Source organism: Canis lupus, chromosome 9, assembly GCF_003254725.2.
Source record: "Canis lupus dingo isolate Sandy chromosome 9, ASM325472v2, whole genome shotgun sequence".
Lineage (NCBI taxonomy): Eukaryota > Metazoa > Chordata > Mammalia > Carnivora > Canidae > Canis > Canis lupus.
Window position 1 is genome coordinate 9047501 of NC_064251.1, and position 15298 is coordinate 9062798.

Genomic DNA, 15298 nt, shown 5'->3' on the forward strand with positions numbered 1-15298 from the left:
TATTATCTAAACATAAAAAGTATTCTCAGATCCCTAAATCCTCAATAAATAGTTTTGACGGATATATCCTTTTTGTGTTTCTTTCAGCCTCTTGGTAAAACCCTACTGGGCTATTTGCTCCTTTTACACATGCAGTTCAGCACCGAATTAAAAGAATGTGAAGCCTATATATATCATGGCCCAGCTTCTAGCTCGCCTCTGGCCTTGCTGGTTCTTATTAATGATTCATTTCTTTTGACAGGAGCGGCAACATTTCAGGACTTCTTGGGTGGAAGAAAGTTGGCAGAGAGAAAGTCCATAGTGAGTAGTTAAACGTTATATGAATTAATAACCCCCATCAATAGTTTAATGGATGAAATGCATTGATTGCTTTGAGAATTATGCTGAGGTCTACAGTAATAAGCAGAAATGTCTGATTTGACATCTTTTTTTTTTTTTATATGTCTGCAACGTAATCTACTACCAATTACACAACAACCCCACCGAAGGAGTGCTGAGTGGTCCCACTACAGTAGTAACATGTTATAAAAGCTCGGGTTTCAGGACAATTAGCTTCTGGCTACAGTTTATTACCCCATTTGAGATTTAAAACATTTTTTTTCCATTGCATTCCAACAATGCTTATGTGTCTGGGGCTAACACTTTAAAACAATAATGAAATGGCAAATATCTGTCTGGCTGGGGTTTGTTCAAGAAGGGTGTGTATTGGCATTAAAAAAAAAATCAAGGCAGAGTGAACAAAACAAAAGCAACTTCCTTAATTTCTCAAAGTGGCCAGGATTATAATGTTTACCAAGAAAAAACATGCCTTTCATTTATAGAAGATTTAAGAAATGTTTTGGAGACTATGATCATTCCTGCTTATTTAAAGGCAATTTCCACATGATGAAAAAGTAGTCCATTGATAATTCATATCCATGCATATATTTGGTGGTCATCACCAGATTTCTGGTGTAAGATATATGAATCCCTCTTTGAATTGGCTGGCGTTACAAAAAATGGCAATCAGGAAATTTTCAGATGATGATGATGATCACGATGATAACGACAATAGTGGACCTTATTGAGAGTCTGTCCTGTGGCCAGGTAGTGTGCTAAAACTTTATTGTGATGATCTTAATTATCCTAAGTATCTCTTCAGTTAGGTACTGCTATTTTCCCCATTTTACAGATGAGGGGATTGAGGCTTATGGAATCCAGTAATTGAAGGTAAAACCTAAAATGGGCTAACAATAGTGAGTCTGTAGACTGGGGCTTTTGAAAACTAATCTAAGGCTTGAATCTCTATGCAGTACTACCTGATGATGGTGGTGGTGGTAGAGGTTGTGATGAAGATGACAAAGGCCAAGAGTAAGAGACCTGAGGGATCTTCTTGTCAATCTTTTACATGTTTTATTAAGTAGCTCTTTCCAGGATGCTTAGGTATCTCAGTGGTTGAGTGTCTGCCTTCAGCTCAGGGCATGATCCTGGGGTCCTGGGATCAAGTCCCATATCAGGGTCCCCACAGGGAGCCTACTTCTCCCTCTGCCTGTGTCTCTGCTTCTCTCTCTGTGTCTCTCATGAATAAATAAATAAATAAATAAATAAATAAATAAATAACTCTTTCCTCCAGAAATCTGAGCCATTTTCTCTCCTGTTTCCTTTCTCTTATGTCCACTTGAATTATCTTTCCCAACCTACTGTTTTTCCCTCCTATTGTTCACACTGTGTGATTTGATACTTCCTGTGGTTCTTAAGGAGCTGAGTTGGGTGGGATGAAATGGGGATGTGACCCCTATTTCAGTAATTTATAGGCCTCCATGTTTAGTGAAGGATGAGGGTGTCATTGAGATTGGATTCCAAGAGCTTACTTACCTATCACCAATCTACAATATTCATTTTTTGTTGCCTTTCTCACCTCAGGATTTTTAAACTTCTAATATTGGATGTAATCAAGACTATAGAGCAACCCACGGGTGTGATGTTTCTCCATCTAACGCTGTACCGAATCATTAAAATCATACCTTTTTTATTCTTTGGAATAAAGAATGCTTCCTGTGAATTGAAATATTAATATTTAGAAAATTAGAAAGAAAATCTATGCAAAAATGAACCAGGCACAGTAAATAAAACAAGTGGATTAGTAAGTAAACAATAATATTGTGTTGACCTAAAGCATATAGTGCATTACTATCTCCTGATAGCCGCTTAGGTCAGGGTATTTCTCACCAAGGTGTGTTGGCCCGCAATGCATTAGGTACAAGGAGGTGCATCTCCTTCAAACAGAGGGCTCTTCCTAGTTCGTATTCTCCTGAGGCTCTTCATAGCTCCTGGCATGTTGGTTTCCCACTTGGGAGTGACTGGAGAAAAAACTATTTATTTCTCTCCATTTATGCAGTACTATTGCCCTCTGCTGAGGTCAGCATTGGTTCTATTCTTGAAGCTTTTTTTGTACAGATCCATCATTTCCATGATGTTAGATGAGCTGACATTGGTGTCTCCTGCCTAGAATTCCACTCCCTATCTCATCTATTTGGAAAATGCCTACTTATTCTTCAGAGGCTGCTTCAATTTCATCCTTCCTTTCCTCTCCTTTTTTATCCCCTTTTTTCCCTAGGTTGAATCACTTTCTCATTTGTGTTGCCCTAAGTCTGTGTGTATCACATTGCACTATAAATACTTGTTTTTCTCTACTACGAGACTGTACTTGAGGGAGATTCTGGCTTATTCATTCTTTTTTTTGTATCTGCAGCACCCAGCAGAATGTAAGGTCTGTATTAGGTTTAGGATAAATGTTTCTTGTCCTGCACTGAGGTTCTATATCTCTGACTATGTGCTCCTTCATTCAAAGTTATTAAATATTATAACATTTATAATTTACATACAACACAGTATTGATCTAGGAGCCATAACAGTGGATTATCTATCATTGTTTTGTAACTCTTGGGTATCAATTTTATCATCTGTCAACTAGAGGAATTGATAGATTTCATTTGTTTTTCATTCATTCATTAGTTTATTCATTAATTCATTCAAGATAAATTGATCAAGTGCCTGCTTTGCCTTGGACATTGGACTAGGCAACTTCTTAAGCATAAGATGCCACTTTTCTGGTTTTAGTTTAAAATACTACATATTTCAGTTGGAATATAAAAAAATTTGAATCTGTGTAGATAGTAAATTTAACAATGCTACTTTTATAAGCTGTGCTACTTAATTTACAAATAGACACTGTTTTGAATATAAGTCAAACCAAGATAGTAACACTTTGTTTCTGAATCTCATTAATGCTTCAAATGTACTATTTGTATCAACTAATCTTAAAATATCATTTCCTTGGGTGATCACAGAGTAGGATTTCTGGGTTTTATCATAATGTTTGTTTTACCTTTTTAAATTTACCAGAATATTGACTTAATGTATATTTTTTATATTTAGACAGTTGTAGAAAGTCTTTGGGTTGAAGATCTATACGTTTGTTCAACAGATGTTTACTGAGTGTCTAATATGTGCCTACTGTTAAAATATATGCCTAGGAAAGAAGGTCAACAAAAGGGACCTCTGTTTTTGAGAAGTTTGTAGATCTGAGGAGAAACATAGATGTAAACATATGATGATAGAAGAATATTGAAGTTTTAGCTGAGAGGAAGAAATGTGCTCAGGTTTGGCTGAGGGTAGGGTGGGCACAACAGACTTGTCAGAAAAAAGTCTTGGTACTTGACTTGGTACTTGTCAATAGATGGTACTTGAGGTGAGTGTCAAGATGTATGTATGCCCCCAGGCTGAAAATGCTGGGAGGAGGGCGAACAGTCCAAGAACAGGAAGCAGGATGAATAGTTGAAGCAGATAAATGTGCAGTAATACGTCACATTTAGGCAACTAGGTAATACGTCATCGTGGTTAGAGAGAAAGAGACAAGCTGGGTTGCAGGGATGCCTAAGGCTGTAGAGTAAACATGGGCAGGACTTGGTAGTTTTTTGGCTAAGATGCAAGAACATCGACTTTACCCTGTACATAGAGGGAAATCCAGGAGGGTCTTATGCAGGAGAGGAAGGGGATAATTTTCAAAAACTACTAGAAACATAAATGTGATGAAAAAAATTTGTGAAATTTTAAAATCTGAATTTGGAAACTTAGACATACTTGTGTTTTCTTCTATGAGCATTTTCACTAAGTTATTTCTTTTCAATGAATGGGAATTATTTATAATACTCAAATGAGATCACACTGTGGAGATGAAGTTGTGAATGGGATCTTTCACTCTATCAAAATCTTTTTACATACCTAGGAGTAGGCCTTTATTAAATTACTGAATTCTACTTTTACTTCTGGAGAAATAGCAATCCAGTATTGAAAGATCACCTCTTAATGGAGGTTAAAATAAAGGCTTGGGTTTTGCTCCTCAGACTTCAGTTTATGAATATGAGGAGGGAAAAGAAAACAGAGAAACAAAACATGTAGATTTAGACATTTTTAGTGAGGAAAATGAATATTGATTAGCTATATTAGCTTTAAAAAAAAGTTTATTTATTTATGAGAGAGAGAGAGAGAGAGAGAAAGAGAGAGAGGCAGAGACACAGGAGGAGGGAGAAGCAGGCTCCATGCCGGGAGCCGGACGCGGGACTTGATCCTGGGACTCCAGGATCATGCCCTGGGCCAAAGGCAGTCGCTAAACCGCTGAGCCACCCAGGGATCCCCAGCTATGTTAGCTTTAAGTGAAAATATATCAATTGCTGATTTTTTAAATGCCAAAACCACAGCAGTTGCTCTAGTACAAACTAGCTTTTGTCTAGCAATTATTCAAGTTTTTTGATAAATCAGTTATAAATAGGAAACACCAGAACTGAGGCCTTCTGAGCTAACAGCATCAGATCTGTTGACCATTTGTTGAGAGATTTTATATCATAAAAATACTTGGAAAAAATTAATCTTTCTTCAAGAGAAGAAAATAAATTTCATCATGTTGCCTTTCATTCGAACAATGCAGTGACTTCCTAATTGATTTGTGATCTCAAATCTGTCCTTATTCTAATCTACCTATGCTGTGTTAGTTACAGAGCTCATCAATATGAAATCAAATAAACCTCATTTTTAATCTTGGTTCTGCAAGTTTCACTATATGAGTCTCTGTTTTGTTAATTGTAAGACTGAAGTAACACCTATTTCAAAAGAATGGGAGATATTATAAGGTTTAAATGGAAATTCTTAGGTCAAGGGTCTTAGGACTGGGACACATATTTATTGAGTAAAACAATGGCACACTTTGGGTAATGCTTAACTTTTCAAACTAAGTTTATTTTTTTATAGTTCTAAGCTAATTGAGACCAATCAGATAGATCCAGGTATAAAAATGATTTCATTTCTAATAGCTGGATTGTGAAAATCCTCCAATTGTTGTGTATGGAACACCATGAATGGAAATATTTTCAGGACATCCTGAAGCTCTAAAGCTTAATATTTACACATGATTGCTTGTGGACAATTTGACTACTTCCAAAGAGGAAAGCCAAGACCTATTCAGAAGTAGAAGAAAGCGCTCCAAACAAGGGATCACCTCAGTCGCTCTGAAGGTAACCTGGCCTTGTTTTTGATGGATTGCAATGAGTATCTGCCTTTTACGAAACAATATGCAATTGTTATTAAGAAGCCAAATGGGTAAAGAAAAAGGGATTGTATACCACTGGGAATTGGGAAAATCAATGAAAACAAAATCTTGAAAGTTGATTACCAGCAGTTTTAGTATTTTACTGTTGCACTCAACTAGATTCAGTAATGAACCTGGTGAATCTTGAGCTAGTGAAAAGACAGAGTACCTGAGCAGCCACCCTCCAGTATGTCAGAGAGCAGCAGGGACTGGGGTCCTTGGATTTCCCAGTGCCTTTTCCTAAGTTAGCTGTTTTTATTACTGACAGAGAGAAGAAGCAGAAACACATCACTTTAAAGTAGTGTTTCTCAAACCTATTGCCCAGACCCCTTTATACTCTTAAAAACCAATGAGACCAAAGAGCTTTTTGTTTATTTGGGCAATATCTATTAATATTTATTATATTGGAAATTACAAGTGAGAAAATTCAAAAAAAATTAGTGTATTTACAATAGCAATGAGAGATATTTACATGTCAGACTAAGTAACATATTTTAATGAAAAATGACTCTATTTTGCTCCCCCAAATACTAAAATGACATTGTTTTACATTTTTGGAAATCTCTTTAATGTCAGGCTTAAAAGAAGACAGCTGAATTCTCATATGTGCTTCTGAATCATTCTGTGTCAAAAATCTTTTTTTTTTTTTTAAGATTTTATTTATTTGAGAGAGAGAGTGAGTGTGAGTGAGGGCAGGAGCAGAGGGAGAGGGACAGACTCCACACTGAGTGTAGAGCCTCACATGGGGCTCCATTTCATGATCCTGAGATCATGACCTGAACAGAAACCAAGAGTTGGACGCTCAGCCAACTGAGCCACTCTAGCACCCCCGTTCTGTTTCTACATTTTGCTTTGATGTTTGTTTTGCCTGAAATATAGGAAGAAAACCAGGCCATGTAAGTATGTGTATCTGGAAAGAGAGGAATTATTTAATAAACTTGTCAGATAATTCTGGATATTTTTTTCCTTAATACTATACCAAAACTCTAGAAAAGGTAGTGTCATAAAGTTTAGTTGCAATGTAAAGTATGAGATACTATCAATGAAACTTTTTGTATCCTAAGATATAGATACATAACATTGAGTGGATCTTTTAGCCCTAGAGGAGTTTTTGACACTGTGCATTGATTATATGGAGAATATTAGTTCTCTAAGTTATTGGTTAACTAAGTTATGTGGATCCTCTAAACATTGACACATTTCATAATATTAAACAATCATATCTGTTACTGCCATCACAAATCACATCAGAAAAGTTTGGAAATATTGGGACACTATCATACTCATAGTGATGGAAACAATTTTTCCAGAATTCTAATTTTTGCTGGAAAGCTTACATTTTATTGCTAATGACATATACTACCTGTTGTTTTTCTTGAAGTGACAGGTTTATTTTACTGATTGATTGATCATAAGAAAAAATGTTCAGAAACTTAACATGAGATCTACACTCTTTTTTTTTTAATTTTTATTTATTTATGATAGTCTCACACAGAGAGAGAGAGAGGCAGAGACACAGGCAGAGGGAGAAGCAGGCTCCATGCACCGGGAGCCCGATGTGGGATTCGATCCCGGGTCTCCAGGATCGCGCCCTGGGCCAAAGGCAGGCGCCAAACCGCTGCGCCACCCAAGGATCCCGAGATCTACACTCTTAACAGATTTTTTAAAGTACAATTTAATATTGATATCTATAGGCACAGTGTTGTGCAGCAGATTTCTAGAATTTATTCATCTTATATAACTGAAATTTTATAATGTTTTTTAGCAACTCCCTATTTCTCCCATTCCTAGCCCCTGGCAACCACCATTCTCTTCTTTGCTTCTATGATTTTGACTATAGGGAAATCATGCAGTATTCATCCTTCTGTGACTGCTTTATTACTTAGCATAATGTTCTTAAGGTTCATCCATGCTGTCACATATTGCAGGATTTCCCTTTTGCTTAATGGTGAGTAATATTCCATTGTATGTATATATTGTATGTATACCACATTTTCTTTATTCACTCATCCAACAATTAGATTGTTTTCACATGTTGGCTATTGTGACTAGCACTGCAGTGAACATAGGATTGCTAATATTTCTTTGAGATCTCGATTTTAATTCTTTTGGGTAAATATCCAGAAATAAGATTGCTGAATCATATGGTGGCTTTATTTTTAATTTTTTGAAAAACATCCATATGGTTTTCCATAGTGGTTGCACCATTTGTGTTCCCAACAAAAGTGTACCAGCGTTCAGTTTCTCTACATCCTCACCAATATTTTCTTCTGTTTTTTATCTGTTTATTATTTTGATAACAGTCATCCTACAGGTGTGGGATGAAGTTAGACCATTTTCTTACACCATACATAAAATAAACTCAAAATGGATTGAGGACTTAAACTTTAAAATTCCTAGAGGGAAACCTACAGGAAAATGTTCATGACATTGGTCTTAGCAGTGATTTCATAGATTTGACAATCAAAAGCACAGGCAACAGAAGCAAAATAGACTAGTGGAACTATGTCAAACTAAAAAGCTTCTACATAGCAAAGGGAACGATCAATTTAGTGAAAAGGCAACTGGAATGGAACAAAATATTTGCAAACTACTTATCTAATAAGTGGTTAGTTTCCAAAATATATAAGGAACTTTTACAACTCAATAGCAACAAACAAACAAAAACAAACCACAAATCAAGAAAGCAAAACAAAAAAACCCCAAAAAACAGCAACAACAACATTACCTGGGTGACTCAGTCAGTTGGGCATCCAACTCTTGGTTTCAGCTCAGATCATGATTTCAGGGTCATAGGATCAAGCCCCACATCCAGCTCCATGGTCATGGGGAGTCTGCTTGGGATTCTCTTTCTATCTCCCTCTGTCCCTTCTTCCCTGCTCTCTCTCTCAAATAAATAAATGAATCTTTACAAAAAAAAAAAAAAAAAAAAAAAAAGGAGCTAGAGACTTCAATAGACATCTCTTCAAAAAAGACATACACATGACCAACACATATATGAAAAAATGCACTATATCATGAACCACCAGGGAAATACAAATCAAAACCATGATATATTTCTGAAAAATTATCTGCCAAGTATCCAAATCTGAATAATTATATCTTTAGACTTTCTTTCAAGTAAAATTAATGTTTATAAAAATAATGACTAGTTGAGCTTATAGCTCAGAAAATTATACAAGAGCATTCTTTTTCTCTGTAGACAGTAGAAGTGCTTCAGGCCTACTTCCCATTTCATCACACAAATGACTAAAAGTACATGTTTAAAAAATTCTAGATTTAATAAAATGAACAATTTTATTACATCATCATGATTTCTTAAATAAAACTGGCTCACATACATACATGTATGTAAACATATAAACATAAATATATATGTTTTATGAATCCATGGCAATGAAAAATGCAATGACAAGTATGGTTTAATACCATTGTCTTGATAAAGAGTAAGGTGCTAGCATTGTTTTTGCACTATCAAAACAAAGGTCAGCATAGGGGAAAAAGGCTAATCGTGTCTTATCACAAAAAACAGTTTTGCTTTCTGAGACAATTTGAAATGGTTTTAGGGACCCCTAGGACATAGTGCATCTCAGCTTGAGTGTTGCTATTCTAATTCACAAAGCCATTTCACAAAATTGTATTATTTCTTCTTCACATCTGGTCATTTTATAAGGTGAGGTTGGAATACGGACAGAGTTAAGGGTATTTTAGCACATAGTACATATTAGGAACTTAAAATATTTTGTGATAGGAGTAAACTAGACATACCTAAAATGCGAGTCTCCTGACATCCTACTCTGTGTTCCTTTTTCCCGAAGATTGAATTTTTAGATTAGAGCGGGTACAGAGAAAAAAAAGCACCTAATTAAAAGTAGAGGTGAAGGAGAAATATCTAAATCTCTAATCTTCACATGACACCAGAACTCTAAATCAATCTCTATGTCATTGATTGTAATAGTTACCTTGACTAGTTTATTACAAAACTTCCTGGGTTGGTTTGAATTCATTGCTTCAATCTATGTAGACCATGGTCCCTAAGATACCAATTTCTTTACTACTCTTGTCTCGCTTCCCACTTAACTCCCTGTGTGAACACGGGCAACTCTCCTGAGAGAAGAGCTCTTTAAGTGAAGAAGTGTCACTCCTTAAAGAAAGTGGAGGACCAGCACGAGATAGCAGATCAAGGGGGCAGACTTGAGTCAACCTGGCTTAGGAGAAATACTCTAAGAATCATAGAGATGGTTTCCCTATTCCAGGAGGTAGCTATTCACATGAACACAAAACAATGCTTGCCAGTGGTTCCCTTCAGAGGGAAGGCCATGGACTATAAAATAAATTAACTTCCACTTGCTGGTTCAGGCAAATCAGGACCATAGAAAATTCAGACTGCTATAGTGAATTAGCATATACTAGTTCTATGAACACATGGAAAACTTAAGTTTCCAGGGAGGTACTTTTGGCACCTTCAGCGAAAGCCACATTAACTCAGGGAAAAGCTGATAGTGACTAACAATTCCTACAAAAGGCTATTTTTAGAAGCAAACCTGGTGAAATCATAATGGTCAGTCAAGAGAAGGACTGGCCCAATGACCTAATTACCACTCAGTGGGGAAACTAAAACCAGCCCTGGAAAATTGCGTCAATATTATGGCCTTTAATGGGCACCATTTTTAAAAATACCCATGGCTATCCTAAAAATTTTCCCTTTCTTTATGAGTAACCACATACTGAGAGCCAGTTTTATTTTGAAAAAAAAAAAAGAAAGAAAAAAAGGTTCTTCAAATTTCATGACAATCCCACTAAAAGCTCTGTTCCTAAAAGGTTAATTAGATAATTACTCAAATGAGTAATTGTGCTTCTCTCTCTGATACATCACTTGGGCTCAGATGCCTATGAACATCTCATTAATTAATTTAGTGCCAAATAGGTGAATACTTTGATATGTTAAGATCAGGACTTTCTCAGAAATGTGTTTTTGTACATAGCTGCACCTACATGCATTAGTTATTGCCTATGCTCTTGATAGATGCCTTTATTCTGTTTATTTTGATGGGGGGGTAAATGCCTTTAAATTTCTTTTCTTTGCTGCAACAAACCTGCTACTGACAAAGAGTGAGGAATCAACCAAATGGACATGCCTCAATTTTAGTATGCATCTGTGGCCATAGTTCCAGAGCCTCGGTGTGTAAGTCATCTAATTAAGGGAGACGTAAATCTGGAAAGCACATGAATTGGCAATGAAAACTAATTAATCCATTTATTCATTCAATCAACAGCTATATAGTAAATGCCTACTACCTGGTACATATTGCAAGGATACACAATGAATAAAACGGAGAAGGCTTCAGCTCTCCCAGAGTCCAGGGACTGGAGTCATTCAATAAATTCTTGTTAATTTGATTTTACCAATTCAGTGTTTTCCAGATATGAAGTATTTGGTTAAAAAATACAGGTAACAGAGCCAATGCTTTAAGAAAGCTTTAATTACAAGGATAATAGCCTAAATTTGATCATTTAGCCTACAGCTGAATTGTTGGTGATAAATCAATCATTCAACTGAAATGTTAACTTTGAATCTTCAAACGAATTTTCCTGGCTTCTCTTCATCTTGTGCCCAAAGCCCCTTACCGAGGTCCAGCTTTCATCAAGACCTGAGCCTTTATTCACATTGAGAAAGTACAGTGTTTTTGCCTCCCTCTCTCCCATGGCTGATTAGAACACATTGGAGCTTCTCAGACATCCTTACACTCCCTTCCACCTGTTTGTTTTAAACTGGGTCCTACAGCTGTTCCCCCATGCTTCCCTTTCAATTCTACACCATCATTCTGATATACTTCTCTTTCACTGACTATCTCGCTCTCCCACAGGCCCCAGAATCCCTTTTGTTCGAAGATACGTTTGTCTGGGTATAAAGGCAATGTGCACAGTTTCAGAGCATATAGTTTGAAGTATAAAGATTCTTTCAGAGTTTTTATCAAAGTCCTTATTGTTGTGGTCTGTTTGCACAAGCCATCATGGCCTTCTAATTCCTCAGCTATCTGCCTGCAATTGCAACAAACTTTTTTGTGGGCCTTTTTAAATTCTAGAGGCCTACCTAAAGGTTCCGTGTAGAGTCCTATCTTTTTATTAGTGGCACTTCTGGAAAGTTAGTGATGAAGCAGACAATTTTTATGAATTCAGTACCTCTAGAACCAGCTTTTTCATATTGAATATCCAAATGTGAAAAATGTTTTAATTTTACCCTAGTTGTTTTATTCCTTTTTGTCCCATTGATAGATCAAACATGGCAGGTTTTGCCTAGCTATCCTTTGTGATGAAGATGAAGAGAAGGTGCTATTTAAATCCTATTTTTCCCTCCTGAAGTAGGTTACACAAATCCTTATGATGGTGGATCAGAGTTTATTGGAGCTTGGGCCCCAACTACATACGTCCTTTATAGAAAGTTGAAAACTTTTTGTTGTTCATCAAAGCCCTGGATAATTATAATGTTCATGTTGCCTTTTGGTGACATTTGCCAGGGGCTGAGGCAGTCCTAAAGATATCTCTATGCCAGTCAACTAAAATGATGTGATCTGAAACACTTTCCTCCTCATATAATATTTGTTACAGTATTTGTTCCTTTTTGCTCCAGATAAGAATTTAGTACAGTAATAAAGATCTTCACCCTCTTCACATTAGATATCACTAGATTTCAGCCTCAACTTTCTGAAATATATTATTTTTAATTCCTTTTAAGGGTCAAAACACATGTACCAGGAACAAATCTGGTGCCAGATTTGTTTGAAGGCCAACGAGACTGAATCCTTACTCCTTAGATAACACGCTCTAGTAGAGGTCAACAATAAACATGCAATCAAATGATGATTAAGGTAATTTCAGATGATGGTCATTTTTTAGGAGAAAAATGAAACCAGGCAATGGAGTTGAGAGTGAGTGGTAGGGAATATAGGTATGGGTAGGTGAAGACTTCAGCCAGAAGGACAAGATGAGACAGCTTCTCTGAGGGGGTGACATTTGAGCTGAGCAAGAATCGATGATAAGTGGGGGCCAGATGTGAAAAATAGGAGGAAGGAGAATTCTAGGGAGAAAGATGGCAATGCTAAGTGTTGAAACTAGAAGGGGAGGGGCAAGAAAAATAAAGTGGCTGAACAGCGGTGAAAGAAGTGGAAAGCTTTTGGGAGAGGAGGTGGGAAGAGGGCATGTAGGTTTTCTAGACAACTGCAAAGATGTGGAGTGTTTTAGTAATTACAATGGGCAACTATTGATCCCCGAAGCACACATGAAATCCCATGCAATTTCTCTCTATGCAGTCCTCAGTGTTTGACTCATAAACTGTCTTCTCTTGGTAACTGAGTATCAGAAGTAGCTCCAGCTCCACAATATATCTGTTGGCTATGAGTCATGCTGTTTCTCCTTAGTTCTCCGTGTCTAGTTTGGGTTCCTGGCAGCTACTGGGCAAGTCTAGCAATGTCGGGCTACAACCCTATGTTTCACTTAAAAAAAAATAATGATTTTAGTTATCTACTAATGAGAGATAGAGGGAGAGAAAGAGAGAGACAGAGAGAGAGAGAGGCAGAGGGAGAAGCAGGCTCCATGCAGGGAGCCTGACATGGGACTCGATCCTGGGTCTCCAGGATCACGCCCTGGGCTGAAGGCAGGCGCTAGACCGCTGAGCCACCCCAGGCTGCACCCCCCTTTTTCAAAAGATTTTATTTATTTATTAATGAGAGATACAGAGAGAGAGAGAGAGTATGTTTCACTTTTAATTTTACCTAAACCAACATTGAATAACTGAAACTTCTAGCAAACTGAGAAACTAGCTTATTACATAGCAGGTCTTAGGGGCTTGCCTTTTTTGTTTCTCATTTTCGCAGTATACAAACACAGTTCGGTGAAGATTTCTCATTTAAGAAATTTGAGGATAAACTTTTGTGATATCCTGTTGCTGCAAAGTTGGTGGAATGTTTTCCCTCAGGGAAAGTGTGAGAAGGAGAGTTCCTTATATCTTTTGGTAATGAAGAGATTATATTCTATCTTTGAATATCAGCGGTGCATAGCTTTGGTGAAAAGCTACTTTCTTGACTGTAATTGATATTATACTTCCTGCCTAGGACTCCTCAAAACAGGAAACCATGAGATAGACTCCTAGCTAGGTTCACCTGTTTACCTTAATCATCAAACGTTTACTGAGCACCAGATTCTAGATAGAACACTGCTGGGCAATGGACCAGAAATACAATCACATTCATCTGTGATAGCATTTAATTCCTAAAATGTAGTTGAGATGTCAAGAACACAAGGAGAGCATGAGGTACTCTTCCTCTGGCCTTCAATTCACTTAACTCTTGAAGGGCAGGTGCAAATGAACAAAGCATCTTCTACATTTTTGTCTATAGTGCTCTGCTAAGTACCATTTCCCTGTAAGACATCTCTCAGAATCTATTTATCTGTTTTGTTCTGTTTTGGTTTCATATAAATTCTGCCTCTTTACTTTTAAAGGATTAAAAGGCAGCAGCCCTTGGGTATCAAGAGATCTACTGTCAAAACCAGCATTTTGAATTTGCAACTCATGATTCTTGCTAAATATGAAGAGACCTTCAAGCCTTTAAAAATGTGTTGAGCCTACCTCAAGGAGGTTACTATATACTAGGTACAGGTACCTACTATGTACCTGTCCTCATCTAGTATTTGCTCTCTCAAATTTGATACTAATATCCCAAAGTTAAAAGAAAGTCACTGCCATCTATGCTTACCTCTATAACTTTGGAAAGATAGTACCCATAAGCCTTCTTATGTGCAATTATAACCTCCAAATTTAAAAACTTTGAGAAAAACAAACAAAAATAATTTCCATTTTGTATTATGTTAAACCAGTTGTTCTCAAGTGCAAGTGAATTTACTCCCTAGGGGATATTTTGCAACTAGAGACATTTTTGGTTGTCACAGCTTGAAAAGGTTGTTGGTGGGGGGGAGGCGGGTGGTTGGGGATACTACTTGCACCTAGTGGGTAGAAACTAGAGTGGCTGCTAAACTTTTACAATGCACATGACAGTCTTCTGCAACAAAGAATTATCCAGTCAGAATGTTACTACTGCCCAAGGTGAGAATCTTAAAGTGAGACTCATTCTTGGGAAACTCTCAACCAATTTGCTTTTTATTTATCAATAGTCACAAGTCTTTAGTGTAGAATATATACTTGTCATTTGCTGAAATAGTGAAATTTTGCTAAATGATTTGTTAAGTATTTGTTAAGATTTTAGATATGGTACTTAAGTCATTCCATGATATAGCTGGTTGCATTTCCAGTGCTATAATTTTGTTATGCAATAAAAATCATGGTGTTTATTCCAAGACTGCTAAAAGTCCTTTGCCAAGTTAATGAAGAAGGCTAGTCTGAATATGTTTGGAAGGTTTAAAGATGCGTTCTAATTAGAACTAAGTTGTGTGTAAACACACAATCATAAGCACACATCTATATCCAAGTGCCATGTTTCCATCAATAATTTGCATTGAAAGGTATTTACAGCCTATATGTTTGATGGCGGAGGAACCAGATCAATTATTGAGATCTATAGGGTGAATCACAAAGCTATATAATAGCTATATAATTGAACTTAAGTTCAAATATTTTCCTTGTTTTATTTTCCATATGAAAGCCACTAAACAACAACAACA

At 36.7% G+C, this 15298-nt stretch overlaps 1 long non-coding RNA gene across 2 annotated transcripts in view; it reads left to right on the top strand.

Annotated features, from left to right (window-relative positions):
- The window catches only part of LOC112673007 (uncharacterized), a 342731-nt gene that overhangs the window by 117113 nt on the left and 210320 nt on the right, over nt 1–15298 (top strand). For both annotated transcript variants that reach the window (XR_007412832.1, XR_007412833.1), the window contains exon 2: nt 242–300. This is a non-coding gene — a long non-coding RNA (uncharacterized LOC112673007). The remainder of the gene's footprint in view (nt 1–241; nt 301–15298) is intronic.